Here is a 14,975-nt window from a genome sequence, read left to right as displayed (position 1 = left end):
GAGAACAAACTGAGGGTTGCTAGAGGGGTTGTGGGAGGGGGGATGGGCTAAATGGGTAAGGGGCATTAAGGAATCTACTCCTGAAACCATTGCTTCACCATATACTAACTAATTTGGATGTAAATTTTAAAAAAATAAAAAATAAAGTTAAATTACAAATAAAAAAAATTCACTTCCTCACAGTTCTGGAGTCCAGAAGTCTGAGATCAAGTCAGCATTGATTTCTCCCGAGGGCAGTGAGGAAGAATCTGTCCTGCATCTTTCTCCTAGCTTCTGGTCATTTGCTGGCAATCTTTGGTGTTTCTTGGCTTGCAGGCATAGCATTCCAATCTCTGCCTCCATCTTCACATGGCAATGCCCCTGTGTGTGTCTTTGTTTCTAAATTTCCCGCTTTTATAAGGACACCAGTCATATTAAATTGGGGCCCACCTTACTGACCTCATTTTAACTTGATTACCTCTGTAAAGACCCTACCCAAGTAAGGTCACGTTCTAAGGTACTGGGTGTTAGGACTCCAAAATATCTTTCTTTGGGGGACAAAATTCAACCCATAACAATGACTGTCCCCAGGACTGACATAGGACCCTGTAATTATCACAGCATTACCAACCTGATTATAATTGGCTGTTTACTTGTCTGTCTCTTTCACTAAACTATGAGCCCCATGAAGGCAGGGACCAGGCATTACTCATTGTCATAACCCCAGTATTTGAAACAAAATCAAGCACATGGTAGGTGTTCAGTACATGTTTGTTACCGTGTGTCACTCCTTTGATTAGAGGCCAATCCCTTCACATGTGCTCTGGACTTCGGACCTTCCAGCTCTTGCAGGGTCCATAAAACACTATATCCCCCTGGTCCCCCACATCTTCAATTTCTCCCTTTCTGATAAATTCTTCTTCCTAATGGTATTCGGACATTTTCTATTATTTCACATTGTGAAAACATCTTCCCTTAAGCAATCTGTTCCAGCTCTCACCAAATCTATTTCTTTTCAGAGCCAGGGTTCTCCAAAGAACGTTCTACACATTGTGTCATCTTCATTTAAAAGAAATGTTTTCTTTCTTTTGAGAGAGAGAGCGAGAGAGCGAGAGCGAGAGAGAGAGAGAGAGAGAGAATCCCAAGCAGGCTCCATGCTGTCAGCGTAGAACCTGACATGAGGCTCAATCCCACAAACCGTGTGATCCTGACTTGAGCTAAATCAACAGTTGGATGCTTAACTGACTGAGCCATTCAGGTGCCCCCACTTTTTATTCATTGCTTTATCTCACTCCAGAGAGGCTTCTTCACCCATCACCGTACCAAAAGTTCTGTTCGTGAGGTCATCAATGTCCTCCATGTTATCAGATACAATGGACTCTTCTCTGTCCTCAGCTTGCTCCTTCTCTCTGTGGCCTTTAGTAGAGTTTAGCAGCCTTTCCTCCCTAAACCATTCTCTTCTCAAAAAAATATTTTATCTTCCCTGTACTGGCAAGTATAGATTTCCTCCTACTTCTCTATCCCTCCTCAGTCTTATTTGCTGATTATTCTTCCTCTACATGACCTCTAAATAGTGGAATTCCCAGAGCTCCATTCTTGGTTCTCTCTCCTTCTGAACAGTTTCTGTACATGATTTCACCCATTTCTAGACTTTTTTATTTTAGAGAGGGAGGAGGGACAGAAGGAGAGAGAGAGAATCTTAAGCAGGCTCCACACTCAGCATGGACCCCAATGTGGGCCTCAATCCCATGCCCCTGGGGATCATGACTTGAGCTGAAATCAAGAGTTGGACGCTTAACCACTGAGCCACCCAGGGACCCCATTCTCAGGCTTTTAAATTCCATCTACATGCTGATGGCTTGTAAATTCAGATTTCTAGCTCAGATATCTCTTCTGAGTTTCAACCAGCATATTTAGCTACCTATTTAACATCTGCTGCTATATCAGAATACTCTTATACAAAACTGACTTCATCATTGTTCTTCTTCCCCAAACCTTTTCTGTTCCAGAACTCTCCCATCTCCCATCTCCCATATGTGCACAAACACATATTCAATTCACAAACCAGTAACCTGAAAGTTATTATTGATGCCTTCCTCTATAATCCATTACCAAATCCTATAATTTCTACCTCTGAATACATAGAGCTCAGTTTGTTTCTCCCCATCTCTGCCACTACTCTACTAGCCTACGTTACCATCATCTCTCACTGGTAACATTGTAATGGTACCGTGACTGGCTTCTCAACGTCTGTTAGCCCCCAGTCCTATTGAAAGACTGTACATATCAGCCAGAGTGATTTTAAAATATAAAATTGATCATGTCACTCTCCTAAAAACCATTTGAAGAGTTCTAATCCTACTTACAGTGAAATCCAGTGAGACCTTGTATTATCTGTTTCCTGCCTACCTCCCCAGCCCTATCTGCCATGTTCTTCCACTTGACCAGCACACTGTAACTATACTAGCCTTTTCTCTGATCCCAAACATTTCAAGGTCTTTACCACTGCAGGATCCTGCTGTGGCTAATCTCTCTGTTGAAACCCTTCCCTCCCCTACCCCACCTTATGGCCTATATTTGCCTGGTCTTTCTGGTCTCTAGTCAAATGCCATATAGAGAAGTCTTTTATTATACTTCCAACCCAATCCAAATGAGTTACCCTTGTTATATGCCTTCCCAGCAAATTGATTTTCCTTCACAGCATATATTATGGCATCAAATTATGGAGAGATCATCAGTATAGAGGTGGTAATTGAAGCTAAGGAAATAATAATAATCTATTAAGGAAGGAAGATATTAACCATTAAGCTCATCACTTAGCAAGTATTCATTGCATGTCTCCTATGCCAAACGTTCTTTTAGGCACTGAAGATGCAGTGGCAAACCACCAGATATGATTACTGCTTAAATGTGGGTCTGCAATGAATCCATCGGGACACAGGAGAGAATCACTTCACTAAATGTGTTGGATGGGAGAAAATAATCAGGTAAGTCTTTCCAGTGAGGATGATGATGGATGAAAGTATTAAAAGATGAAGGGGAATTAGCCAGGTGAAAAACAAATATGAACAGGATCTATCTTCCAGGCAAAGGACATGAGTAAGGATGCAGAGGTGTGATATGACAAACTGAGATGGAGCCTGGTGGGAGATGAGACTGGTGAAGGAGGCAGAAGCAGGGCCATGGAAGACCTTGAATTCCATGCTGAGGAGCTCAGATTTTATCCTCTGAAGATAGGTCTGCTGTGTGCAGTGCTGAGTGTACAGCTAGAAATGGCTTTCTGTCTCTGTCCTTGACAGATTTATAATCTCAGTAGAAAGATGGGGCATATACATAAAACATAAATAGCCATGCATGCTACTTGTCAAATGAAGGGAAATAAACAATTTCTCAGAGGAAGAAATGACATGAACAGGACAGTCAGGGAGAATTCCAAGAGAAAGTAGAATTTGAGTGGGGTCTTAAAGGAAAAACATGGGGCAGATTTAGGTAAGCAAGAGACATTCTGAGCATTTGTGTTTGTTCAATATGGCTACTAAATGCTTTGTTAGGTCTTTACATTAAGTCATTTTTATTAATTATGTAATTACTCTTAAAATTAAAGTAAATAAGAATATTGGGATCTTACATGCAGAGATTCTCTTTATAGGCAGTGCTTTCAAGAACTACATCATCTATAATGTAAAAAACATAAATTCTGAACCATTTGAACACCAAGGCCACCAAAATTGTAATTTCTTTGAGGTCAGAAGCTGTATCTACATTGTTCACTATTCTATTCTTAGCACCTAGCACAATGCCTGGATAATATTAGACTCTCAATAAATTTTTTTCAATAAATATTTTTGATTCAATACGAAAATACATGTATTCTCTCCCTTAATACAGCAGAATCTTTTTGCTTTCCCTCTTTCTTAAAGTGTACATTGAATATAACAGTCGGTAATGCTAGGTCACTGGTAACAGATACAAAAATAAGAACGAAAAGCACAAGTGAGGCCAGTAAGGCAAACTCAGGTACACAGCAGAAGGAGGGTCTAGGAGGAGAGCAGAAAGAAAGAAATGACCGTAGGTAGCTGTAAGTGCTAGAGAAAATTCAACTTAGAAAAGAGTGCCTTGAGGCAATCTACATGTCTCACAAATTGTGTTTAATGTACAACTAGTCGCCTACTGGGTTTCCATATATTTTATTAGATAACACCTTTATTTTTTTAATCTTATAGGGATAGCACATTTATCACTCCTCCTCCAACGCCAGAATCCCCCAGTCTCATTTATAAAACACACACACACATACACACACACACACACACACACACACACACAACTGAACACAACTCATGAACACCTGCCAATACTTACTTTCAGGATTGAGCTTCTGGGGGAATTTTATTCAGAAACTATTTATTTTATATCCCAGAATAATTAGTTTCCCTCCTAGGAAGTGCCCCTACCCTCTCACAGTATAAATGTGCTCAAGGAAAGCTAGATAATTTCAAGGACACCAAGACAAATATAACTCTTCCCCTAAATCAGCTAAATAGATGATCTGGGTATTAACCAATATTTTGGCTTATAAATATTATAATCTATCCTATGCTTTCCTAATCTGGCTGAGAGCTCCCTGAGGATTAGGACGGTGCCTTGACCTTCAGACTGTCATCATTTTTGTTGATTGAATGAAACTTATTATAGAATCAAATCCTCAGCTTCCTCAGGGCCTCCTTGACATCTTTGTTTTTGAGGCTATAGATAAGGGGGTTACACATAGGAGTAACAACAGTATAGAGCAAGAAGAAGGCTTTGTTGAGAACTGGCACCTGGCCGGCCAAGGGCACAGCATAGACCAGGATCAAGGTCCCATAGAACAAGGTCACAACCACTAGATGAGAAGAACAAGTGGAGAAGGCCTTCTTCCTACCAGCCATGGAAGTTATATGCAAGACCATGGAAAGAATCTTCCACTAAGAGACTAGGGTTAGTCCAAAGGGGCCAGAGTAACCCACACTGTTAGTCCAGTTAGACCAGATGGGGATCTGAGCAGGAGAGCTTCTGCAGAGGTTTCAGTCACAGAAGAAATGGTTAATCTCATTGCCATCACAGAAGGTCAAACTGGGTACCATAGCAGCCTGGAATGCAGCTGCCACTGTGAAGCCACTAACCCATGAACCAATTACTAGCCCTACACATATCATTCCATGCATTAATGTTGGATCGTGCAAGGGCTGGCAAATGGCCAGGTAGCAGTCATATGACGTCGCTGCCAGAAGACAACATTCAGTGCTGCCCAGAGCCCCAGAGAAGCAGAGCTGCATAACACAACCTGCCATGGAGATCACTCTGTTATTTCTTAGCAAGTCCACCAGCATCATGGGCACAATGTTGGATGTATAACAGACCTCTAGGCATGAGAGATTCACCAGAAAGAAGTACATTGGTGTCTGGAGTCCCCGCTGAGTGCTCACCAGGACCACGAGGAGAAGATTCCCAGAAATGGTGGCTAGGTAGACAGTGCCAAACACCAGGAAGAACAAGGGACCCAATTCCTTGAGGTCTACAGTAGTAGGAGAAACCCTAATAGGATGAACTCAGTCACAATCATGGTGATATTTCCTGGCCCCACAGAAGTCAGAATTTCCTGGGGAAGTGTCAGTTTCTCCATAGTGTTATAGCAGATCCATCAGCCTCTAAGATTTCCTATGTAGCCCAATTCTATCAGTGGTCAGAGCTCTGCACCAATGAGGACATTTCTTGGGGTTGGTCCTCATGGTAGCCAGTTAAAATTGCCCTCAGAAAAGCTATTTTATAGAAATCAGTTGAACCTGTCATTTGGTCAGGGGTGGAATAGGATGAGGAGATGAAGTGATAGAAGGAATGGCTCAGTGAAAATCTATCCCCATCCCTAGAAGGACAGTCCAGAATACAACTGTTCTGGTAGCAGGTCAAGACTCCCAAATTCACATTCAAAGGAGGAGTGTAGAGCCCATGGATGGCATCCTTTGTGCCATCTTGGACAGAAGAAATTCCCACAGAAATCTTTACTGAATGTTGACAAGTCAAAGAAATGACAGGCCACATAGCAAATCATATTTATGACTTTCTTTATCAGAACATGAAATAGGAGCTAAAATGCCAGGACAGGAGCAGAGAATCATTCCATTGATGATACTGGGCGATCCATGCTTATTTGGTAGTGACATCCATGAAACAGCAGCATGGTAGTTTCTGGAGAGAGTAGATTCCAGTAAAAACAGGTGTACATCCTAAAACAGAATAAAGATTTCTTATTTTTAAATCTTGCCACACAGAAGACTGGAGTTTAGGCTACTAGAAAGAAAGCCCAGCAGCTGACATCTGAAAACTCTGGCTAGACTCACGTGCACACATCTGAATGCACACACACATCCATCTGGAGCTACACAGTCAGGTAGAGACAGTCATACATGCCATCACCTTTGCTATCACTTTTAAAATTTGGTTTTCACAGAGTAGTCTTCTGGAGATGAAATATTTGCTCCATGGAACTTTGCCTGCAATTCAGATATACTGGCATTACGGAAGTAGTAGTGGCCGTGGGTTAGATCATAAGGCCCAAATAGCCAGGCTTTCCATATACAACATGGGCAACAGAAGATAAATTAGCACGTTTTCTCATTCAATTGTCTTACTGGTCTGTTCTGTGAGGCACTATAGTATAATGATTGAACATGGGAACACCAGTGCCACACTGCCCAGGACCAACTCCCAGTCTCTGCTTTTACTGGTTGTGTGACCTTGGGCAAGTTACTTAGGCTCTCTGGGCCTAAGTTTCTCATCTGAAAAATGAGAATAATAGTAACTTCTCACAGTGTTGTTTTGAAGAGTAAATACATGTAAAGTAATTAAAACAGTGCCTGACACATAGTAAGCACTAAATAAACATTAACATTTTTCTTTACAAAATAAAATTGTGAAAACAGCCCCACAGGAACATCAAGTAACATTAGTAATCACTATTCTTAAATAAGATAAAGCAATATAAATGCATGGGAGGAAACTGTACAGCTCTCATTACTTCTCAACTGTTACCTATCACCACTTAATTTCACCACTTAACTTAAAGATAATTGAAGATAGCACTCATATCTATTTATAGAGTTATGTAAGGATTAGATGAGATTATGAATATAAATTGCCTGCCACATAGAAAATGGTCAATAAATCATGTCTAATAATAGTACTAACAACGATTTGCCTGAAGTCGTCAAGCATGAGCTGAGATTCACAGTTTTGTGTGCTTCCAACATTCATGATCTTTCCACCATGCAAACCAACTCACCACCTACTGTTAATTACACATGCATACGTGTTTACTTTTGTCTCTATGTGAAAGGTATCTGGAATTCTGTCTAAAAGGATTAAAGGCAAACACTCCACCATAATCTAATACCTTTAAACCAGACTTCTTCCAACACATCTATTTTGCACCAGGTACCCACCATGCATAAGCCATGGGTACTCATACTTTCTTGGTTCCTTTGGTTCCAGTTCCTGCCAAGCTTCCTGTAAGGAGAAACTCGGGGCTTTTACTGGGAATTTTCGGCACACCTTCCTACCTGTTTGTCAAGAGCTACAATCCAGACTCATTCTTCTTGGTTTCCCCAATATTGCAACCATCTTTAACCGTTTCTTTTAAAAAATTTTAATGTTTTTTTATTGATTTTTGAAGGAGAGGGAGAGAGACAGAGATTGAGTGGTGGAGGAGCAGAGAGAGAGAGGGAGACACAGAATTCAAAGCAGGCTCCAGGCTCTAAGCTGTCAGCACAGAGCCTGATGCGGGGCTCGAACTCATGAACTGTGAGATCGTGACCAGAGCCGAAGTCAGATGCTTAACTGACTGAGCCACCCAGGAGCCCCTAATCATTTCTTTTAAAAACGAATCTTTACCCCAACTCTGTCACTGCCTTCCATTCTTTCTTGATTTACTTTTTATTTATAGCACCTATCACCTCGAACATAGAATGTATTTTGCTTAACTCCTTCCTAATGGCCTCTCTCCTTTAATGTAGGCTTTGCAAGAGTATCAATTTCCTTTTTTATTCACCACTGAACCCCCAACACCTAGAACATTGCCTGATGCAGAGTAGACACAATAAATATTTGTTGAATAAATTCATAAGGCAGTATGATATAGTAAATAGTGTTTCGCCTTTGGAGCTAAACAGAGCCACATTCAGATCTTAGCTCTACCACTTATCAGTATGTCACCTTGAGCCACTCACTTAACCTCTATGTGCTTCCATTTCCTCTGTTAAGGAAGAATTGTGGCAAAACCTGCTAAGAGATCTCAAATATCCATTCCCTCCCTCTTCTAGAGCAGGGGTTGACAAACTTTTTCTTAAAAGCCCGTTTTTAGGCTTTGCAGGCCATCTGGTCTTCACCACAACAATTGACAAATACCATTGTTGTCAGAAAGCAGCATAGATAATACATAAATGAATGGGAGTGACCTTGTTGCAATAAAACTTTATTTACCAAGCAAAAAGCCGTTGGGCCTCAAGCTCTAGTTCTCTAACCGCTGTAGATGGCTGCTCAGCTAAAGCCCACATTTTCTTTGCAGCTTGGTCAAGCCAACCGGGTGTGAATTGAATGATGTGTATAACTTTTAGATTGTGCCCTTACAAAAAAGTGCATTTCCTCACCTTTTCCTTTTTACTCTTGCTGCGGGCTGGAATACAGACCTGATAGGAGAATTAGCAGCTGCCATCTGGGACCACAAGATGGAATCTGAGTATAGAAGGGAACAGAGCAACAGCACAGAAGCAGCCTGGATCCTCAACTTGGTATCCTAAACAGTCTACCTGGTCTTTTCATGGAGATACATACATTTCTACATTGTCTAAGACACTGAAGTTTTTTAGTCTTTTGTTACAACAGTATAACCTGTACCCTAAGAGATGATTATAACTATCTCGTAGGATATTATGATTATTCCACAAGAGAATCCATATGAAGTACTTAGCACAATGGCTGGCAAATCATAAATGGCATCTGTCATGATTTCTGTTGTTAGTAACTTCATTCCTCATCTCCATTCTTCCCCTTATCTGGCATCTTTAAATATCTTCTCCTAACCTAATTTTGCTTCCTTCAAGACCCAATGCTGGGTTAAGCCTTTGATATGGATTCAACAACTCCCTATCTCCATGGGCTTAACTCCCCACTCATTCAGGAAGGGAATTTATTTTTTTATGTTGTGAGTGTGTTTTATTTTATAAAACTACATGAAAATATCCATTTTTGTGTAGTACAGTTTTATTTTCTCTTGAATACATATAATCAAGAAGTGTAAATACTTTTTTAAAATATAATTTATTGTCAAGTTAGCTAACATACAGTATATTCAGGGTGCTCTTGGCTTTGGGGGTAGATTCCTGTGATTCATTGCTTACATACAACCCAGTGCTTATCCCAAGTGCCCCCCTCAATGCCCATCACCCATTTTCCCCTCTCCCCTGCCCCCCATCAACCCTCAGTTTGTTCTCTGTATTTAAGAGTCTCTTATGGTTTGCCTCCCTCTCTATTTGAAACTATTTTTCCCCTTCCCTTCCCTTCCCCCATGGTCTTCTGTTAAGTTTCTCAAATTCCAGATATGAGTGAAAACATATGATACCTGTCTTTCTCTGACAGACTTATTTCATTTAGTATAATACCCTCCAGTTCCAATCACATTGTTGCAAATGGCAGGATTTCATTCTTTTTCATTGCCAAGTAGTATTCCATTGTATATATAAACCACATCTTCTTTATCCATTCATCAGTTGATGGACATTTGGGCTCTTTCCGTAATTTACCTATTGTTGAAAGCACTGCTATAAACATTGGGGTACATGTGCCCCTATGAATCAGCACCCCTGTACCTTGTTGGTGGGAATGCAAACTAGTGCAGCTGCTCTGGAAAACAGTGTGGAGGTTCCTAAAAAATTAAAAATAGAATTACCCTATGACCCAGGAAGGGAATTTCAATGCAATCAACCAGATTTTGCCCTTTTCCTGAATAAAGCACAAATAACCTTGTTCGCATTCCTAATGAGCTAGAGAAACAAACTTCAAACTGGGGTATGCATAGCATGAGACCAGTGGTGCTCAATTAGGGGTGATTTTGCAACCCCCCCCAACATTTGGCAATATCTGCAGACATTTCTGGTTGCCACAACTGGATAGGGGGGCTACCACTGGCACCCAGTGGGCAGAGGCCAGGGATATAGCTAAATATCCTATAATGCACAGAACAGCCCCGTACAACAAAGAAGAAATGTTAATGGCGCCGCTGATGAGGAACCCTGCCCTAGAAGCACAGGATGACTTCCTAGGGAGGTATGCAGACAGGCAGAGTTGTAAGAGAATTTAATTTATAACTTACATAGGGACTGTTCTCTAAGATTGCTGTGCTGTGAATGTACCTGAGGTTGAAGAGTCATTCTGGTTCCCCTTTCTCACCTCTACTTTCACAATTACCCTTCTCCTAATTTACAAGAGGAAGGTCTACCTATTAGGCATCTTGAATCTCACCTTGACTGTAGGCACTTGTTTCTCTAAGGTCCCAGAGTACAGCAGAGCAGAGTTGATAAGATTTTTAAGTTGGAGCATAGTCCCTGGTTCTAATTAATTCTCTGTCACTTAGTCACTGTGGGATGTTTATTTATTTACTTACTTAATTTGCTTATTTATTTTAACACTTGGGAGGCTTGTGGTCACTGGGACATTTTTAGTTTAAAATTTCATTTTATATGCATCTTTTTGTAGAGATGTATGATACAATCATCAAGAGAAGATTTTCAGGTATAAAAATATGTATGACATTAAGATAAAATTCAGTGGGGAAAGTGAACAGAAATGTGGGTTCAAAAAGAAAAGGTAATGGTGTTAAATGCCTGCCTGTTAGAAAAGTCATCCATTTGTATTTTAATGGGTGACAGTGGCTATAAAAACACTACAGTATTTAGAAGCCATTGAAGAAGTTAAAAAACTGAGGCAAGGGTTTAATTTTTTTTTTTTTTTGGTAATTTTAACCTGTCAATATTTACAAAGTTAGTTTTTATCTAGTTGAAACTGTGATGAAGAATTTCTAGATGTCAGTTTGAAAATGTTCAAGGGACCAGAGTACGTTGCAAAATTTAAGGAGCTAGGTTACTGCTGAATCACCTCTGTGTTCTTTCTTGCTTGATGAAAAAACAGAAAGAGGAAAAAAAAAAACCGGTCACACAGAGATGTCATTAAAATGCAGCAGCAAGTCCTACTGCACAAGACTGGTTTTCTCCGGTCTCCACTCACCCTGCCAGCTAGCTTCGAAGTGTTTTTCCCCCCTGCTCAAGAAGTTCTTCATGCTCCCCCAGTCTTCCTTTCAATCCAATACCTAGTTTTCCCTTTTTATCAAATAATGACTCTCTTAGTCACCGCCGCAGGTTTCCTGGACCCTTAAAGCCCACCTATGACTCAACATGCTTTTAGCAAGTGGGCCTCTAGATACAATCCACAATTATCAGGCAGAACTTTGGAAAAACATATTAAAAGAAAAGAAGAAGTTTTAAAACAGTGCTATAGGGTAGTCCACACACACACACACACACACACACACACACTCTCACACATACAGGCTGTACTCACAGAGAAGTTCTCTTCCCTATGCCAAGAAAACTACTGGGAAAATGGACAAGTTGATCAAATGAATTAACTCAGCTGTTTGTTTTTATGCAGGAAATGGCAAAACCTGGCTATTTTTTTTTTATTGCAACCTTTATTGCTTCAGGCCAATTGTGAAACTGGTGTGCGTTCACAGGCTCAGGAAAGTAATTTCATATGCACACATAAACATGCATCTGTGCACACAAAAGACAGTGTGATTGTAGCTATAATGAGCAAGGAAGGGTGTACTTTATGCTATTCACCAGCCCAGACCTACATTTTCACACTAAAATCAGAGAACACAGCCTTAAAATAGAAACGGCAATAAGCAAAATAGTTCACTTTCATCCAGATTGGTTTGCACAGTGTAGTTCTACACTGGACTCTGACCTGGTAGATGTCTCTTGCCTCAATGGAAGTCAGAGCTGCCATTTGATTCTTCCCTTCTTCACACTCAGAAAGAAGCCAAGGAAGAGAATCCTTCCTTAAGCACTCCCTCAAGACTAATCAACAGGTATTGATTTGGTTTCCAGCTTATCCCACGTTAGCTATGTGACCTTGAGTAATAGTCTTAACCTTTCTGAGCCTCAGTTTCTTCATGTGTAAAATAGGGATAATGCTATGTACCCTGACTGATATATACAATTAGTAATGAGGATTAAATGAGACACACCATTTAAAAAATTATTTTATGGCACAAAAACAGACACATAGACCAATGGAATAGAATAGAAACCCCAGAACTAGACCCACAAACGTATGGCCAACTCATCTTTGACAAAGCAGGAAAGAACATCCAGTGGAAAAAAGACAGTCTCTTTAACAAATGGTGCTGGGAGAACTGGACAGCAACATGCAGAAGATTGAAACTAGACCACTTTCTCACACCATTCACAAAAACAAACTCAAAATGGATAAAGGACCTGAATGGGAGACAGGAAACCATCAAAACACTAGAGGAGAAAGCAGGAAAAGACCTCTCTGACCTCAGCCGCAGGAATGTCTTACTTGACACATCCCCAAAGGAAAGGGAATTCAAAGCAAAAATGAACTACTGGGACCTCAGGAAGATAAAAAGCTTCTGCACAGCAAAGGAAACAACCAACAAAACTGAAAGGCAGCCAACAGAATGGGAAAAGATATTTGCAAATGACATATCGGACAAAGGGCTAGTCTCCAAAATCTATAAAGAACTCACCAAACTCCACACCCGAAAAACAAATAATCCAGTGAAAAAATGGGCAGAAAACATGAATAGACACTTCTCTAAAGAAGACATCCGGATGGCCAACAGGCACATGAAAAGATGCTCAACGTCGCTCCTCATCAGGGAAATACAAATCAAAACCACACTCAGATATCACCTCACGCCAGTCAGAGTGGCCAAAATGAACAAATCAGGAGACTATAGATGCTGGAGAGGATGTGGAGAAACGGGAACCCTCTTGCACTGTTGGTGGGAATGCAAATTGGTGCAGCCGCTCTGGAAAACAGTGTGGAGGTTCCTCAGAAAATTAAAAATAGACCTACCCTATGACCCAGCAGTAGCACTGCTAGGAATTTACCCAAGGGATACAGGAGTACTGATGCATAGGGGCACTTGTACCCCAATGTTTATAGCAGCATTCTCAACAATAGCCAAATTATGGAAAGAGCCTAAATGTCCATCAACTGATGAATGGATAAAGAAATTGTGGTTTATATACACAATGGAGTACTACGTGGCAATGAGAAAGAATGAAATATGGCCCTTTGTAGCAACGTGCATGGAACTGGAGAGTGTGATGCTAAGTGAAATAAGCCATACAGAGAAAGACAGATACCATATGGTTTCACTCTTATGTGGATCTTGAGAAACTTAACAGAAACCCATGGGGGAGGGGAAGGAAAAAAAAAACAAAAGAGGTTAGAGTGGGAGAGAGCCAAAACATAAGAGACTCTTAAAAACTGAGAACAAACTGAGGGTTGATGGGGGGTGGGAGGGAGGGGAGGGTGGGTGATGGGTATTGAGGAGGGCACCTTTTGGGATGAGCACTGGGTGTTGTATGGAAACCAATTTGACAATAAATTTCATATATTAAAAAAAATTATTTTAAATACTATGTATAAAATGCCTTACAGTAACAATTATTTATATAATAGTTATTATTGGTTCCCAAGACCACATATTACACAATTCATAAGCACTATTAGAAATAAACCAAAATCAAAATCCCTTTAAATTCCATCCATTTGTTTCAGGTCTGCTTACTGATTCTATACAACATAGCCCTTTTTTTCTATTTGTAATAGATATCATTTTAATCTGTATTATCTTCAGATAATTGAAGAGACATACTGTGGTCCCATTCTACACCTACACCTAGATTTTCTCTTTTCTGGGCTTAAAGAAAACTAATTAATTCAAAAGCTCTTAAAGAAGAAGAAAAGTACAGTATCAGTGCACTCACTTCTGTTCTCAACATTATTGTTTACTTGACTGATGGATACTATCCCCTTTAGAGGTTAACACATGGAAATGTTTGTTGAATCTGGAAAAGTGAAAGATGTTTCAGTTTGCTCTTTTATTCCCAATACGAGTCAGCGCTTAATACCCTTTTGATGTACTCATGAATAAGTGGATGAAAATCTGTCATAGGTTTTATTTTTCCTCAGCACAACGGCCTGAAGCTCCCAAGTCCTGCCCCATGGCCCAGCATGATGAGCCCCAGGATCCCTAGCCTTGATTCCAGCCCACATTCACAGAACACCTGGCTTTGCTCTTCTTTTCTTTCAAGGGGGGTATTTCACAAATTTTTGGGAGACCAATGGTACCCTGGGACCATCTAGGGCAATGTCAGTAATTGATGCCAAGATAAATCATTGTTTTCTTTTGCAAGGGAGAGGGTTTGGTGGGAATCGAGCAGCCTGGTCCTAAGTTCTCTTTTAGACAAAGCAAGTGAATCGACTATCTTATTTGTTTACTAGGTGTTAATGCTGCAGTCTCAACCCCAGAGTAAAGGACTAAAAGAAAAATGAGCCCTTCAAAGACAAAGGAAGACGCTTTTTATGGGGCTGACTAGAATGAAGAGTTTCATGTGTTTATTTTGGTTTTGTTTTTTTGTTTGGTTTGGTGTTTTGTTCTCCCTTGTTTTTCTGTTTTTGTTTGCTTAGTTTGTTTTAATTATACACATTGCCTCCTCTATTATTTGGGTGAGCATAGCAAGCAGGAGATGCCATGAGCGAGTTACATTATGAGGCTATGTCACAGGTAAGAAGTCAGTACCTCTGGGCCCACCCTAGTCCTGTTTCTCTGCCACCTCAACCTGATCAGCTCCAGTCAAAAAATCATC

This window comes from Acinonyx jubatus, chromosome X (genome assembly GCF_027475565.1).
Source record: "Acinonyx jubatus isolate Ajub_Pintada_27869175 chromosome X, VMU_Ajub_asm_v1.0, whole genome shotgun sequence".
NCBI lineage: Eukaryota > Metazoa > Chordata > Mammalia > Carnivora > Felidae > Acinonyx > Acinonyx jubatus.
Note: the sequence above shows the minus strand (reverse complement) of the source record.